The sequence below is a fragment of the Salmo salar genome, chromosome 14 (genome assembly GCF_965601325.2).
Source record: "Salmo salar chromosome 14, fSalSal1, whole genome shotgun sequence".
NCBI classification, from domain to species: Eukaryota; Metazoa; Chordata; class Actinopteri; order Salmoniformes; family Salmonidae; genus Salmo; species Salmo salar.
This window is the reverse complement of record NC_138304.1, coordinates 35,482,150-35,496,575: the sequence shown is the minus strand read 5'-3', so window position 1 is coordinate 35,496,575 and position 14,426 is coordinate 35,482,150.

Below are 14,426 nucleotides of genomic sequence, written 5' to 3'. Positions count from 1 at the left end.
CGATTATCGTAGATTTATTGGTGGTGACATTGTTTCCCAGCCTCAGTGCAGTGGGCAGCTTATTCTCCATGGACTTTACAGTGTCCCAAAACTTGTCAATACTTCTCACAAATACAAGTAGTGATGAAGTCAATCTCTCCTCTACTTTGAGTCACATGCATATTATTCATGTTAGCTGTCTGTGCACATTTAAGGGCCAGCCGTGCTGCTCTATTCTGGGCCAATTGTAAATAGCCCTCTTTGTGGCACTTGACCATATGACTGGACCAGTGGAGACTTCTGAGGGGATGACGGCTCATAATCACTCCATTCCAGCCATGACACTCCGTTCCAGCCATTACTATGAACCGTCCTCCCCTCAGCAGCCTCCACTGGACAGGACAGTAGTCTAGGTGCGACAAAACTAGGGCCTGTAGGACTTATTTTGTTGATAGCGATGCCAAGAAAGCAGAGCAGCGCTTTATTACGGACAGACCTTTCCCCATCTTAGCTTCCGCTGTATCAATATATTTTGACCATGTCAGTTTACAGTCCAGGGTTACACCAAGCAGTTTAGTGTCCTCAACTTGCTCAATTTCCACATTATTCATTACAAGATTTAGTTGAGGTTTAGGGTTTAGTGAATGATTTGTCCCAAATATGTTGGAGAGGCTTCCATTAAAGAATACCCTTTGTGTTCTGCTAGACAGGTAACTCTTGATCCACAATATAACAGTGGATGTAAAGCCATAACACATATGTTTTTCCAGCAGCTGATTATGATCAATGACGTCAAAAGCTGCACTGAAGTCCAACAAAACAGCTCCCACAATCTTCTTATTGTCAATTTCTCTCAGCCAATCATCAGTCATTTGTGTAAGTGCCATACACATTTAATGCCCTTCCCTATAAGCATGCTGAAAGTCTGTTGTTCATTTGTTTACTGTGAAATACCATTGTATCTGGTCAAACACCATTTTTTCCAAAAGTCCACTAAGGCTTGGTAACAGGATGATTGGTCGGCTGTTTGAGCCAGTAAAGGGTGCTTTGCTATTCTTGGGTAGAGGAATTACTTTTGCTTCCCTCCAGGCCAGAGGGCACACACTTTCTTGTAGGCTGATATTGTAGAGATGGCAAGTACTGTAGGTGTGGCAATATAGCCCGCTATCATTCTCAGTCATTTTCCATCCAAGTTGTCAGACCCAGGTTGTCATTGTTGATAGACATAAAATAAATGTTCACCTCTTCCTCCTCTTCAAAGTTACAATGCTTGTCTTTCCTAATTTGGTCAGTCATGCATGGATGTGTAAGTTCAGAGTTTGTTGTTGGCATGTCATGCTAATCTTGCAAATTAAAAAAAGTATTAAAGTTGTGGCAATATGAGTGGGTTTTGTGATGAATGAGCCATCTGATTCAGTGAATGAGGGAGCCGAATTCACCTTTTTGCCCAAAATGTAATTTAAGGTGCTCCAAAGCTTTTTTGCTATTATCCTTTATCTTTGTTTCATAGTGCAGTTTCCTTGTTCTTTTTGTTCAATATAGTCACATGATTAGACACATGATTTAATTAGCCAAAAGGCTGTGCAGCCAGACTTATTTGCCATTCCTTTTGCCATTCCTTTTGTCTCATCCCTCTACAACCATACATGTTTTCAATCCACAAGAATTTAACAGTATTTACAGTCATTTTATTAATGGGTGCGTGCTTATTAGTAACTGGAATTTGTAATGTCATAAATGAGTCAAGTGCAGCATCTGGTTGCTCTTCATAACACACCACCGACCAGCAAATATTATTTACATTTTCAACATAGGAATCACTACAAAACTATTGACATCTTATACACTATATTAAGCCCAGCCTTTGAAACTTTGGTTTTCCTAGATATGGCTAATAAACGTCCTCACTGTCAACTGCGTTTATTTTCTGCAAACTTAACATGTGTAAATATTTGTATGAACATAAGATTCAACAACTGAGACATAAACTGAACAAGTTCCACAGACTTGTGACTAACATAAATGGAATAATGTGTCCCTGAACAAAGGAGGGGTCAAAATCAAAAGTAACAGTCAGTATCTGGTGTGGCCACCAGCTGCATTAAGTACTGCAGTGCATCTCCTCCTCATGGACTGCACCAGATTTGCCAGTTCTTGTTGTAAGATGTTACCCCACTCTTCCACCATGGCACCTGCAAGTTCCCGGACATTTCTGGGGGGAATGGCCCTAGCCCTAGCCCTCACCTTCCGATCCAACAGGTCCCAGACGTGCTCAACGGGATTGAGATCCGGGCTCTTCGCTGGCCATGGCAGAACACTGACATTCTTGTCTTGCAGGAAATCACGCACAGAATGAGCAGTATGGCTGGTGTGATTGTCATGCTGGAGGGTCATGTCAGGATGAGCCTGTAGGAAGGGTACCACATGAGGGAGGAGGATGTCTTCCCTGTAAAGCACAGTGTTGAGATTGCCTCAATGACAACAAGCTCAGTCCGATGATGCTGTGACACACCGCCCCAGACTATGACGGACCCTCCACCTCCAAATCGATCCCGCTCCAGAGTACAGGCCTCGGTATAACGCTCATTCCTTCGACGATAAACACAAATCCGACCATCACCCCTGGTGAGACAAAACCGCAAATCATCAGTGAAGAGCACTTTTTGCCAGTCCTGTCTGGTCCAGCGAGGGTGGGTTTGTGCACATAGGCAACGTTGTTTCCGGTGATGTCTGGTGAGGACCTGTTGTACAACAGGCCTACAAGCCCTCAGTCCAGCCTCTCTCAGCCTATTGCGGACAGTCTGAGCACTGATGGAGGGATTGTGCATTCCTGGTGTAACTCCGGTAGTTGTTGTTGCCATCCTGTACCTGTCCCACAGGTGTGATGTTTGGATGTACTGATCCTGTGCAGGTGTTGTTACATGTGGTCTGCCACTGCGAGGACGATCAGCTGTCTATCCTGTCTCCCTGTAGCACTGTCTTAGGCGTCTCACAGTACAGACAATGCAATTTATTGCCCTGGCCACATCTGCAGACGTCATGCCTCCTCAGCATGCCTAAGGCACGTTCACGCAGATGAGCAGGGATCCTGGGCATCTTTCTTTTGGTGTTTTTCAGAGTCAGTAGAAAGGCCTCTTTAGTGTCCTAAGTTTTCATAACTGTGACCTTAATTGCCTACCGTCTGTAAGCTGTTAGTGTCTTAACGACTGTTCCACAGGTGCATGTTCATTAATTGTTTTTGGTTCATTGAACAAGCATTGGAAACAGTGTTTAAACTGTCTGGGTGAGGTGGGATGCTTGCGTCCCACCCTAGTCAACAGCCAGTGGAATCGCGTGGCGCGAAATACAAATACCTCAAAAATGCTATAACTTCAATTTCTCAAACATATGACTATTTTACACCATTTTAAAGACAAGACTCTCGTTAATCTAACCACATTGTCCGATTTCAAAAAGGCTTTACAGAAAAGCAAAACATTAGATTATGTCAGGAGAGTACCCTGCCAAAAATAATCACACAGCCATTTTCAAAGCAAGCATATATGTCACAAAAACAAAACCACAGCTAAATGCAGCACTAACCTTTGATGATCTTCATCAGATGACACTCCTAGGACATTATGTTATACAATACATGTATGTTTTGTTCAATCAAGTTCATATTTATATCAAAAACCAGCTTTTTACATTAGCATGTGATGTTCAGAACTAGCATACCCACCGAAAACTTCCAGTGAATTTACTAAATTACTCATGATAAACGTTGACAAAAAACATAACAATTATTTTAAGAATTATAGGTACAGAACTCCTTTATGCAATCGCGGTCTCAGATTTTAAAATAGCTTTTCGGCGAAAGCGCATTTTGCAATATTCTGAGTACATAGCTCGGCCATCACGGCTAGCTATTTTGACACCCACCAAGTTTGGGGCTCACTAAACTCAGAATTACTATTAGAAAAATTGGATTACCTTTGCTGTTCTTCGTCAGAATGCACTCCCAGGACTTCTACTTCAACAACAAATGTTGTTTTGGTTCCAAATAATCCATAGTTATATTCAAATAGCTCCGTTTTGTTCGTGCGTTCAGGTCACTATCCAAAGGGTGACGCGTGAGCGCATTTCGTGACAAAGAATTTCAAAATATTCCATTACCGTACTTCGAAGCATGTCAAACGCTGTTTAAAATCAATTTTTATGCTATTTTTCTCGTAAAATAGCGATAATATTCCAACCGGGCAACGTTGTATTCATTCAAAGGCTGAAAGAAAAAAATGGAGTAGTCTCGTGAACGCGCATCTCCAGTGTCACTGTCCCCAGGCTGACCACTCACAAACTCTCCTGCTGTTCTTCGCCCAGAGACAGCAGACACCCCATTCCACTTTCTGGCGGTTTTAGAGAGCCAATGGAAGCCTTAGAAAATGTCACGTTACAGCACAGATGCTGTATTTTTGATAGAGATGCAACAGAAGGACAACAAATTGTCAGACAGGGCACTTCCTGTATGGAATCTTCTCAGGTTTTGGCCTGCCATATGAGTTCTGTTATACTCACAGACACCATTCAAACAGTTTTAGAAACTTTAGAGTGTTTTCTATCCAAACCTACTAATTATATGCATATTCTCGTTTCTGGGCAAGAGTAGTAACCAGTTTAAATCGGGTAGATTTTATATCCGGCCGTGCAAATACTGCCCCCTAGCCCCAACAGGTTAAACCCTTTACAATGAAGATCTTTTACGAGTTATCTTTGAAAGACAGGGTCCTGAAAAAGGGACGTTTCTTTTTTTGCTGAGTTTATATTATGATCACTACATCCAATGGATGTGGATACTGTTTAAGAGCAGATTTCTGGAGAATTAGTAAATACATGCGGATCATTTATTTCCTGTGCTGTTTGTAAATCCCCTGGTAGGTTGAGAGATAACCTGAACCAGGTTGCAGGCACTGGTTACAGTTTGAAGCCATGATGTGGCGGGCCATATTTAATACATGTATATATAGTCAGGTCCATAATTATTGGCATCCTTGATAAAGATGAGCAACAATATTGTATAAATAACAAACACTGAGCTATATTGTACACAGTCTGCTCTTATGGACTGCCCTCTTCAATTCAAACCACAGGTTTTCAATGGGGTTCAGGTCTGGAGACTGAGATGGCCATTGCTGTGACGTTCGTTGATAAAGGTAAACCAAGGCACAGCGTGAGTTGGGTTCATCATCTTTTATTTTAAAGGTGAACCAGCAAAAAACAATAAACAACACAACGAATGAAAAGCTTTGTAGTGCAAAAATACATGCAACCAAACAAAGACAAGATCCCACACACAACGATAGACAGCTGCCTCTGATTGGAAACCATACTAGGCCAATCAAAGAAAAACCAACATAGACATACAACACATAGAATGCCCACCCCATGTCACACCCTGACCTAACCAAACAGAGAAAAACGGCTCTCTCAGGTCAGGGCGTGACAATTGCAAAATGTTGATTTTGTACCCATTAAACAATTTCTTTGTAAATTTTGATTAGTGCGTTGGGTTATTGTCTTGCTGTAAGATCCACTTGTGGCCAAGTGTCAGCCTCCTGGCAGGGGTCAACCAGGTTTTTGTAAAAAATGTCCTGGTACTTGGTCAAGTTCATTATGCCGTTGACCTTAACAAGGGCCCTACGACCAGTGAAAGCAAAATACCCCCATAACATCAAAGATCCACCACCATATTTTACCGTAGTTATGAGGTACTTTTCTGCATATGCTTCTGTTTTTCAACGCCAAACCCACCACTAGCGTGCATGGCCAAAGAGCTCTATTTTCATGGCATCTGACCATGAAATGTTACAACAACCAAAAAATACAGTATATCCAAACAGCAAGTGGTCTCAACCCCCCAGGGGGAAAAAAGTTTGAGGGAACCAATCAATGCACCTGACAGCTATCACATTGCAGCAGCGCACCGATGCTCATGTCTTGCATCACTCTTTATCTGCTGTTCACCCTGTTGCTCTGTGTCATTTTTTATTCCCTTTTGAAAAAACAGATGCAAACTTTGCATCAGCAAGCAAGTCATAGTAAAACCAGCCCAAATAGAGCAATTCACATTTCAGTTCCGTTGCATATTTGCAAAGTTGTTTGTGATTAGAGTCCATATGTCAGGGATTTCTTCGTCGTCAGACGATATGGCGAAATCATCGTCGGAAAAGGAGGACCAATATGCAGCAGGATTGAGATTGTTCATTTTGAACATTTAATAAACTCAAAAATGAACATACAAAATAACAAAACGAACTCACGATTACTAGACAGTCCTGTTAGGCTCACACACGCTAAACAAGAAACAATCTCCCACAAATACACAGACAAACACACCCAACTAATATAGGACTTCCAATCAAAGGCAACACCACACAGCTGTCTTCAATTGGAAGTCCACCCCCAATTAACCAAACATAGACATACAACCAGCTAGATGAACATAGAAATACGTAAACAAGGAACAGTGCCCAAAAACCTCGGAATACTTAAATCAAATGCCCCTTTTTAGAAAAAACACCACCCCGAACCCCATAAACCAAATACCCTCTGCCACGTCCTGACCAAACTACAATAACAATTAACCCTTATACTGGCCAGGACGTGACACCATACAATATAATGTCCTCAAAAACAGGAGGATTTGTATTTCCATTCGCCTAATCAGTTTCGGAAACCACCTCTATTTGAGAAAAAAAGTAATTGGTGGACCTATAATATCTGAACAGACCAAAGAAAACGACAATAAGCAAGTACCAAAGCTACTCTGCGTGTTAAATGGCACCTTAATCCCTGTATAGAGCACAACTTTTGACCAGAGCCCTATGGGCCTTGGTCAAAAGTAGTGCACTTTGTAGGGAATAGGGTTCCATTTGGTACACAACCCTTGTCTACAGTACATCACCCCCTCCCCATAATTCAATGTGACAAACCACTTTGGGTGAGGCCACCATTTCTACACGACACTAAAACACTTTGTATGGTTTATTACAAATGTAAATGAGCCAAATCTAGACTTCAGTCACACTTTAAACAAACTACCACTACCTAAAGGCTTTATGGCAAAGTCCTTATAAGCACAACATAAATATTTCACAAATGATGTATAGGCTGACCAAAGTCATACTACATACATGCTGTACTACTGGACCTCAGTGGAGCATTCGACACGGTCAGCCACGTCATCCTGCTGGACCGCATGGAGAAGCTCCTGGGTCTGTCAGACACTGTCCAGGACTGGTTCAGGTCCTATCTCCTATCTTTATAGCCATCAGTCCTAGTACAGTAGGTCAGAAACAGCTGTGGTCCAACAGGGGGTCCTTCAAGGCTCAGTCCTGATGCCACTAATGTTTTGTATCTACATGGTGCCACTGGGAAACATCTTGAGGAAACATCGACTGGGCTTTCACTTTTATGCTGACGACACACAGCTGTATGTCTCGACAAACACTGACACTGCCAATACCACTGCACTCCTGCTCAGCTGCCTGCAGGTCATCAAAGCATGGATGCAGTTGGGTTTCCTGCAGTTAAACTGCAAAAAGACAGAGGTTTCCCTGATTGGCAGTCACACTATCATAAACAACAGCAGCAGCTTACAGCCTCAATATTGATGGTGTCAAGGTCCTCCCCTCCACTGAGGTTCGCTACCTGGGTGTGATATTTAACAATCAGCTCTCGTATGAGGTCCACATCAAGAGTATGACCAAAGTCTCATTTTTACATCTACGGAACATTTCCAGGTCATCCACGCCTTTATTTCATCCCGTCTGGACTATTGTAACGCCCTTTTTGTTGTCTGCCAAGTGTCCAAAACTGTGCTGCACGTGTCCTACATTGAGTTATCAATGAGTTATCAATGTTCTTAAACCGAACTTCAATTTAACTACTCAGTTTGTATACCAGAAGGTGTAAGGTTCCGGTAGAAAGAAACAGACTGAGACCCAGCCTACCATGATCAGAACGTTTATTTACGAGAGCTCTAAAATTCATACCATGCACACAGCCTTTTATATTACCACACACACACACACAAATGAACTTACATCAGTAGAGAACTCCACCCCGCTTTAGGCGGCTGTATTTTTCCACAGTACACAGACCACCTGTCTCCTTATCTTTTGCCAGCCTAGCCGTTTTCGGGCAGTTGTTCCTCTCCCTAACTTAGGGAGGCCCATTTTCCTGTTCCTTTCACAAGGTCGTCTTATCAACTATGCCCTGTTCGTTTTGAAATAGTAACAGTGTATTAGTCCTAAACAGTATTGGATTATAGTTTTTAACACATTATTATAGTCTTATAATTCTATTACATTTCACAAAGTTATATGGTTTCAGAGTGGAATTCTTTAGTCAAAACCTCAGACATATAAATCATTTTATCACTAACCCACACCTCCTCCGGCGAGCACATCACTCCAGTGCTGTTCAACCTACACTGGCTCCCATGCTCATTCATCGACTACAAAATCCTGGTCCACACTTACCAAGCTATCCACAACTCTGGACCCAAGTACCTGTCTGACCTTATTCTACCCTCCAATCACATCTTCGCTCCTCCAGGTCTGTCTCCCTTCAGCAGCCCCACAGCAGACTGAAAACTATGGGTGACAGGGCTGTCAGTTGCACGGCTCTGTGGCTGTGGAACACACCTCCGTACACTATTAGGGCTGCAGAGTCTATGTCCTCCTTTAAAGGCACAGACAGTGCTGTTCAGAAAAGCTTTCATGGACCACTGCTATTTCTGTTCTGGATTGTTTTTATTAATGTAATATATATATATATATATATATATATATATATATATATATATATATATATATATATATATATATATATATACTGCTCAAAAAAATAAAGGGAACACTTAAACAACACATCCTAGATCTGAATGAAATAAATAATCTTATTAAATACTTTTTTCTTTACATAGTTGAATGTGCTGACAACAAAATCACACAAAAATAATCAATGGAAATCCAATTTATCAACCCATGGAGGTCTGGATTTGGAGTCACACTCAAAATTAAAGTGGAAAACCACACTACAGGCTGATCCAACTTTGATGTAATGTCCTTAAAACAAGTCAAAATGAGGCTCAGTAGTGTGAATGGCATCCACGTGCCTGTATGACCTCCCTACAACGCCTGGGCATGCTCCTGATGAGGTGGCAGATGGTCTCCTGAGGGATCTCCTCCCAGACCTGGACTAAAGCATCTGCCAACTCCTGGACAGTCTGTGGTGCAACGTGGCGTTGGTGGATGGAGCAAGACATGATGTCCCAGATGTGCTCAATTGGATTCAGGTCTGGGGAACGGGCGTGCCAGTCCATAGCATCAATGCCTTCCTCTTGCAGGAACTGCTGACACACTCCAGCCACACGAGGTCTAGCATTGTCTTGCATTAGGAGGAACCCAGGGCCAACCGCACCAGCATATGGTCTCACAAGAGGTCTGAGGATCTCATCTCGGTACCTAATGGCAGTCAGGCTACCTCTGGCGAGCACATGGAGGGCTGTGCGGACCCCAAAGAAATGCCACCCCACACCATGACTGACCCACCGCCAAACCGGTCATGCTGGAGGATGTTGCAGGCAGCAGAACGTTCTCCACTGCGTCTCCAGACTGTCACGTCTGTCACATGTGCTCAGTGTGAACCTGCTTTCATCTGTGAAGAGCACAGGGCGCCAGTGGCGAATTTGCCAATCTTGGTGTTCTCTGGCGAATGCCAAACGTCCTGCACGGTGTTGGGCTGTAAGCACAACCCCCACCTGTGGACGTCGGGCCCTCATACCACCCTCATGGAGTCTGTTTCTGACCGTTTGAGCAGACACATGCACATTTGTGGCCTGCTGGAGGTCATTTTGCAGGGCTCTGGCAGTGCTTCTCCTGCTCCTCCTTGCACAAAGGCGGAGGTAGCGGTCCTGCTCCTGGGTTGTTGCCCTCCTACGGCCTCCTCCACGTCTCCTGATGTACTGGCCTGTCTCCTGGTAGCGCCTCCATGCTCTGGACACTATGCTGACAGACACAGCAAACCTTCTTGCCACAGCTCGCATTGATGTGCCATCCTGGATGAGCTGCACTACCGGAGCCACTTGTGTGGGTTGTAGACTCCGTCTCATGCTACCACTAGAGTGAAAGCCCCGCCAGCATTCAAAAGTGACCAAAACATCAGCCAGGAAGCATAGGAACTGAGAAGTGGTCTGTGGTCCCCACCTGTAGAACCACTCCTTTATTGGGGGTGTCTTGCTAATTGCCTATAATTTCCACCTGTTGTTTATTCCCTTTTGCACAACAGCATGTGAAATGTATTGTCAATCAGTGTTGCTTCCTAAGTGGACAGTTTGATTTCACAGAAGTGTGATTGACTTGGAGTTACATTGTGTTGTTTAAGTGTTCCCTTTATTTTTTTGAGTGTGTGTGTGTGTATATAGTGTAGTGTGTGTATATATATATATATATATATATATATATATATATATATATATATATATATATATATATATATATACACACACACTACCGGTCAAAAGTTTTAGAACTCCTACTCATTCAATTATTTTTTACTATTTTCTACATTGTAGAATAATAGTGAAGACATCAAAACAATGAAATAACACTTATGGAATCATGCAGTAAACAAAAAAGTGTTAAACAAATCAAAATATGTTTTATATTTCAGATTCTTCAAAGTAGCCACCCTTACCTTGATGACAGCTTTGCACACTTTTGGCATTCTCTCAACCAGCTTCATGAGGTAGTCACCTGGAATGCATTTCAATTAACATGTGTGCCTTATTAAAAGTTAATTTGTGGAATTTCTTTCCTTCTTACTGCGCTTGAGCCAATCAGTCGTGTTGTAACAAGGAAGGGGTGATATACAGAAGATAGTCTTTTACCAAATAGGGATAAGTTAATATAATGTCAAGAACAGCTCAAATAAGCAAAGAGAAACAACAATCCATCATTACTTTAAGACATGAAGATCAGTCAATCTGGAAGTTTCTTCAAGTGCAGTCACAAAAACCCTCAAGCGCTATGATGAAACTGGCTCTCATGAGGACCGCCACAGGAAAGGAAGACCCAGAGTTACCTCTGATGCAGAGGATAAGTTCATTAGAGTTACCAGCCTCAGAAATTGCAGTCCAAATAAGTGCTTCACAGAGTTCAAGTAACAGACACATCTCAACATCAACTCCTCAGAGGAGACTGGGTGAATCAGGCCTTATTGGTTGAATTGCTGAAAAACAAACACTACTAAGGACACCAATAATAAGAAGAGAGTTGCTTGGGGCAAGATTAATGAGCAATGGGCATTAGACCGGTGGAAATCTTTCCTTTGGTCTGATGGGTCCAAATTTGCGATTTTTGGTTCCAACCGTCGTGTCTTTGTGAGACGCAGAGGAGGTGAACAGTTGATCTCCACATGTGTGGTTCCCACCATGAAGCATGGAGGAGGAGGTGTGATGGTGCTTTGCTGGTGACAGTGTCAGTGATTTATTTTGAATTCAAGGCACACTTGACCTGCATGGCTACCACAGCATTCTGCAGCGATATGCCATCCCATTTGGTTTGCGCTTAGTGGAACTATCATTTGTTTTTCAACAGGACAATGACCCACCCAACATACCTCCAGGCTGTGTAATGGCTATTTGACCAAGAAGGAGAGTGATGGAGTGCTGCATCAGATGACCTGTTCTCCACAATCACCTGACCTCAACCCAATTGAGATGGTTTGGGATGAGTTGGACTGCAGAGTGAAGAAAAAGCAGCCAACAAGTGCTCAGCACATGCTGGAACTCCTTCAAGACTGTTGGAAAAGCATTCCTGATGAAGCTGGTTGGGAAAATGCCAAGAGTGTGCAAAGCTGTCATCAAGGCAAAAGGTCGCTACTTTGAAGAATAAAAATATATATATATATTTTGATTTGTTAAACACTTTTTTGGTTACTACATGATGGTTTGAATTGAAGTGGGCAGAGAACAGAAAGATATCAAGGATCTGGAAAGATTTTCTATGAAGGAATGGTCTAATATCCTTCCCAATGTGTTCACTAATCTCATAAAACATTTGAGAAAAAGGCTCAGTGTCGTTATCCTCGCATGGGCAGGTTGCTAGAGTATTGAAAACAGGAGTGCCAATAATTTTGACCATTATCTTTTTGAGAAATGTTTTTATTACTTTCTAAACAAAATCTATTTCTCTGAGCAATTGTATTAGTACAAAATTATATAATTTCCCAATTTTTTTTAATCATACAATATATCTCATTATTTCAATGAATTATATACTGTATTTTTTGCTCATCTTTATCAAGGGTGCCAATAATTATGGACCTGACTGTATATACAGACCCCTACGATGAAACAGATATGTATGAAAATGCCCTCAAATAAAAGGTGATATTCTGTAATGTTGCCTCATATAAAACATTAAATCTCAAATCCAAAATGCTGTAGTATTGTAACGGCCGTCGTCAGAATGAGACCAAGGTGCAGCGGAGGATGTGTTCATCTTGAAATTTAATGCAAAAATGAACACTTTACAAATTAAGCAAAAATGACAGCCAACAGTTCCATCAGGTACTTACAACTAAACAGAAAGCATTCATCCACAAATCCCAAAGGAAAAACAGGCTGCCTATGTATGACTCTCAATCAGCAACAATGATCTACACCTGTTCCTGATTGAGAGCCATACATGGCCGAAACAAAGAAAACCACCAACATAGAAAAAAAAACTTAGAATGCCCACCCATGTCACACCCTGGCCTAACCAAAAATAGAGAACAAAAAACCCTCTCTATGGCCAGGGCGTTACAAGTATAGAGCCAAATTAAACGTTTTATCTTCACTGTCCAAATGAATATGTAAGGGAGTGTATACTCATGTCTATATGCTCATGTGATGAGTACCCTTGCCTTAGACCTGAAGACTTGTGTTGGCTCTACTTGTGTCTTTATTCCCAGATATGGGTTCCTCCAGCCAGGGGCGCAACTTTGGTTTTAGAAGTGGGGGGTCATAAATATATGTTATTTTTTATCCAGTCGGATAAACATTCAAAACTGTCTACCCGACCGCTCAGATGTGTCCACACGGTCCTAAAGCACACCGTTGCCTAATTTTGTATCACATTCCAATTATAATACTGGGGGGGACAAAAATGCAATTCCAGTGAACGTTGCGCCCCTGCCTCCAGCAGTGATGTTTCTGAAGATACACAGTGCTCCATCCGTCTGGATGTGTTCACTGAGCCAGTCTCCATTCCATCTGGACACAACTTCTGCAAGACCTGTATTAGTGAAAACTGGGACAGCAGTGACCAGTACCAACGTCCACTCTGTCTGGAGATATCAAATCAAAATCAAATCTAATTTTATTTCTCACATTCGCCAAATACAACAAGTGTAGTAGACCTTACCGTGAAATGCTTACTTACAAGGACTTAACTCGTATTTTTCTTAACTGCATTGTTGGTTAAGAAAAATATTTACTAAATAAACTAAAGTAAAAAAATAAAAGAGCAACAATAAAATAACAATAATGAGGCTATATACAGGGGGTACCGGTACCGAGTCAATGTGCGGGGGCACAGGTTAGTCGAGGTAATGTAGGTAGGGGTAAAGGTACTATTCATAGATAATAAACAGCAAGTAGCAGCAGCGTAACCATAAGACTGTTCAGCAGTCTTATGGTTTGCGGGTAGAAGCTGTTAAGAAGCCTTTTGGACCTAGACTTGAAGCTCTGGTACTGCTTGCCGAGAGAACAGTCTATGGCAATTTTTAGGGCCTACCTCTGACACTGCCTGGTATAGAGGTCCTGGGAGGCAGGAAGCTTGGCCCCAGTGGTGTAATGGGCCGTCTGTAGCGCCTTGCGGTCGGAGGCCGAGTAGTTGCCATACCAGGCGGTGATGCAACCAGCCAGGATGCTCTCGATGGTGCAGCTGTATAACTTTTTGAGGATCTGTGGACCTATGCCAAATCTTTTCAGTCTCCTGAGGGGGAATAGGCATTGCCGTGCCCTCTTCACGACTGTCTTGGTGTGTTTGGACCATGAAGACAGATTCCACAGAATACCTGAGCTATATGTCAACATAACAATCAGAGAGGCTGTTGATAACTATATAGCCCCAGGCAAAGCCCTAGTCCCAGTCTGACCTCCAGGCACTGCCCCAGCCATAGACCCAACCCCAGCCCTTGTCCCAGCCATAGCCCTAGTCCCAGCCCAAGCTCCAGGACCTGCCCCAGACATAGACCCAACCCCAGCCTTGGTCTCAGACATAGCCCTAGTCCCAGCCCTAAAAGTGAGTGTTAAAGACAAGACAAACCATCTGGGAGAAAGAGGTCAGTGAGTGTTAAAGACAAACCATCTGGGAGAAAGAGGTCAGTGAGTGTTAAAGACAAGACAAACCATCTGG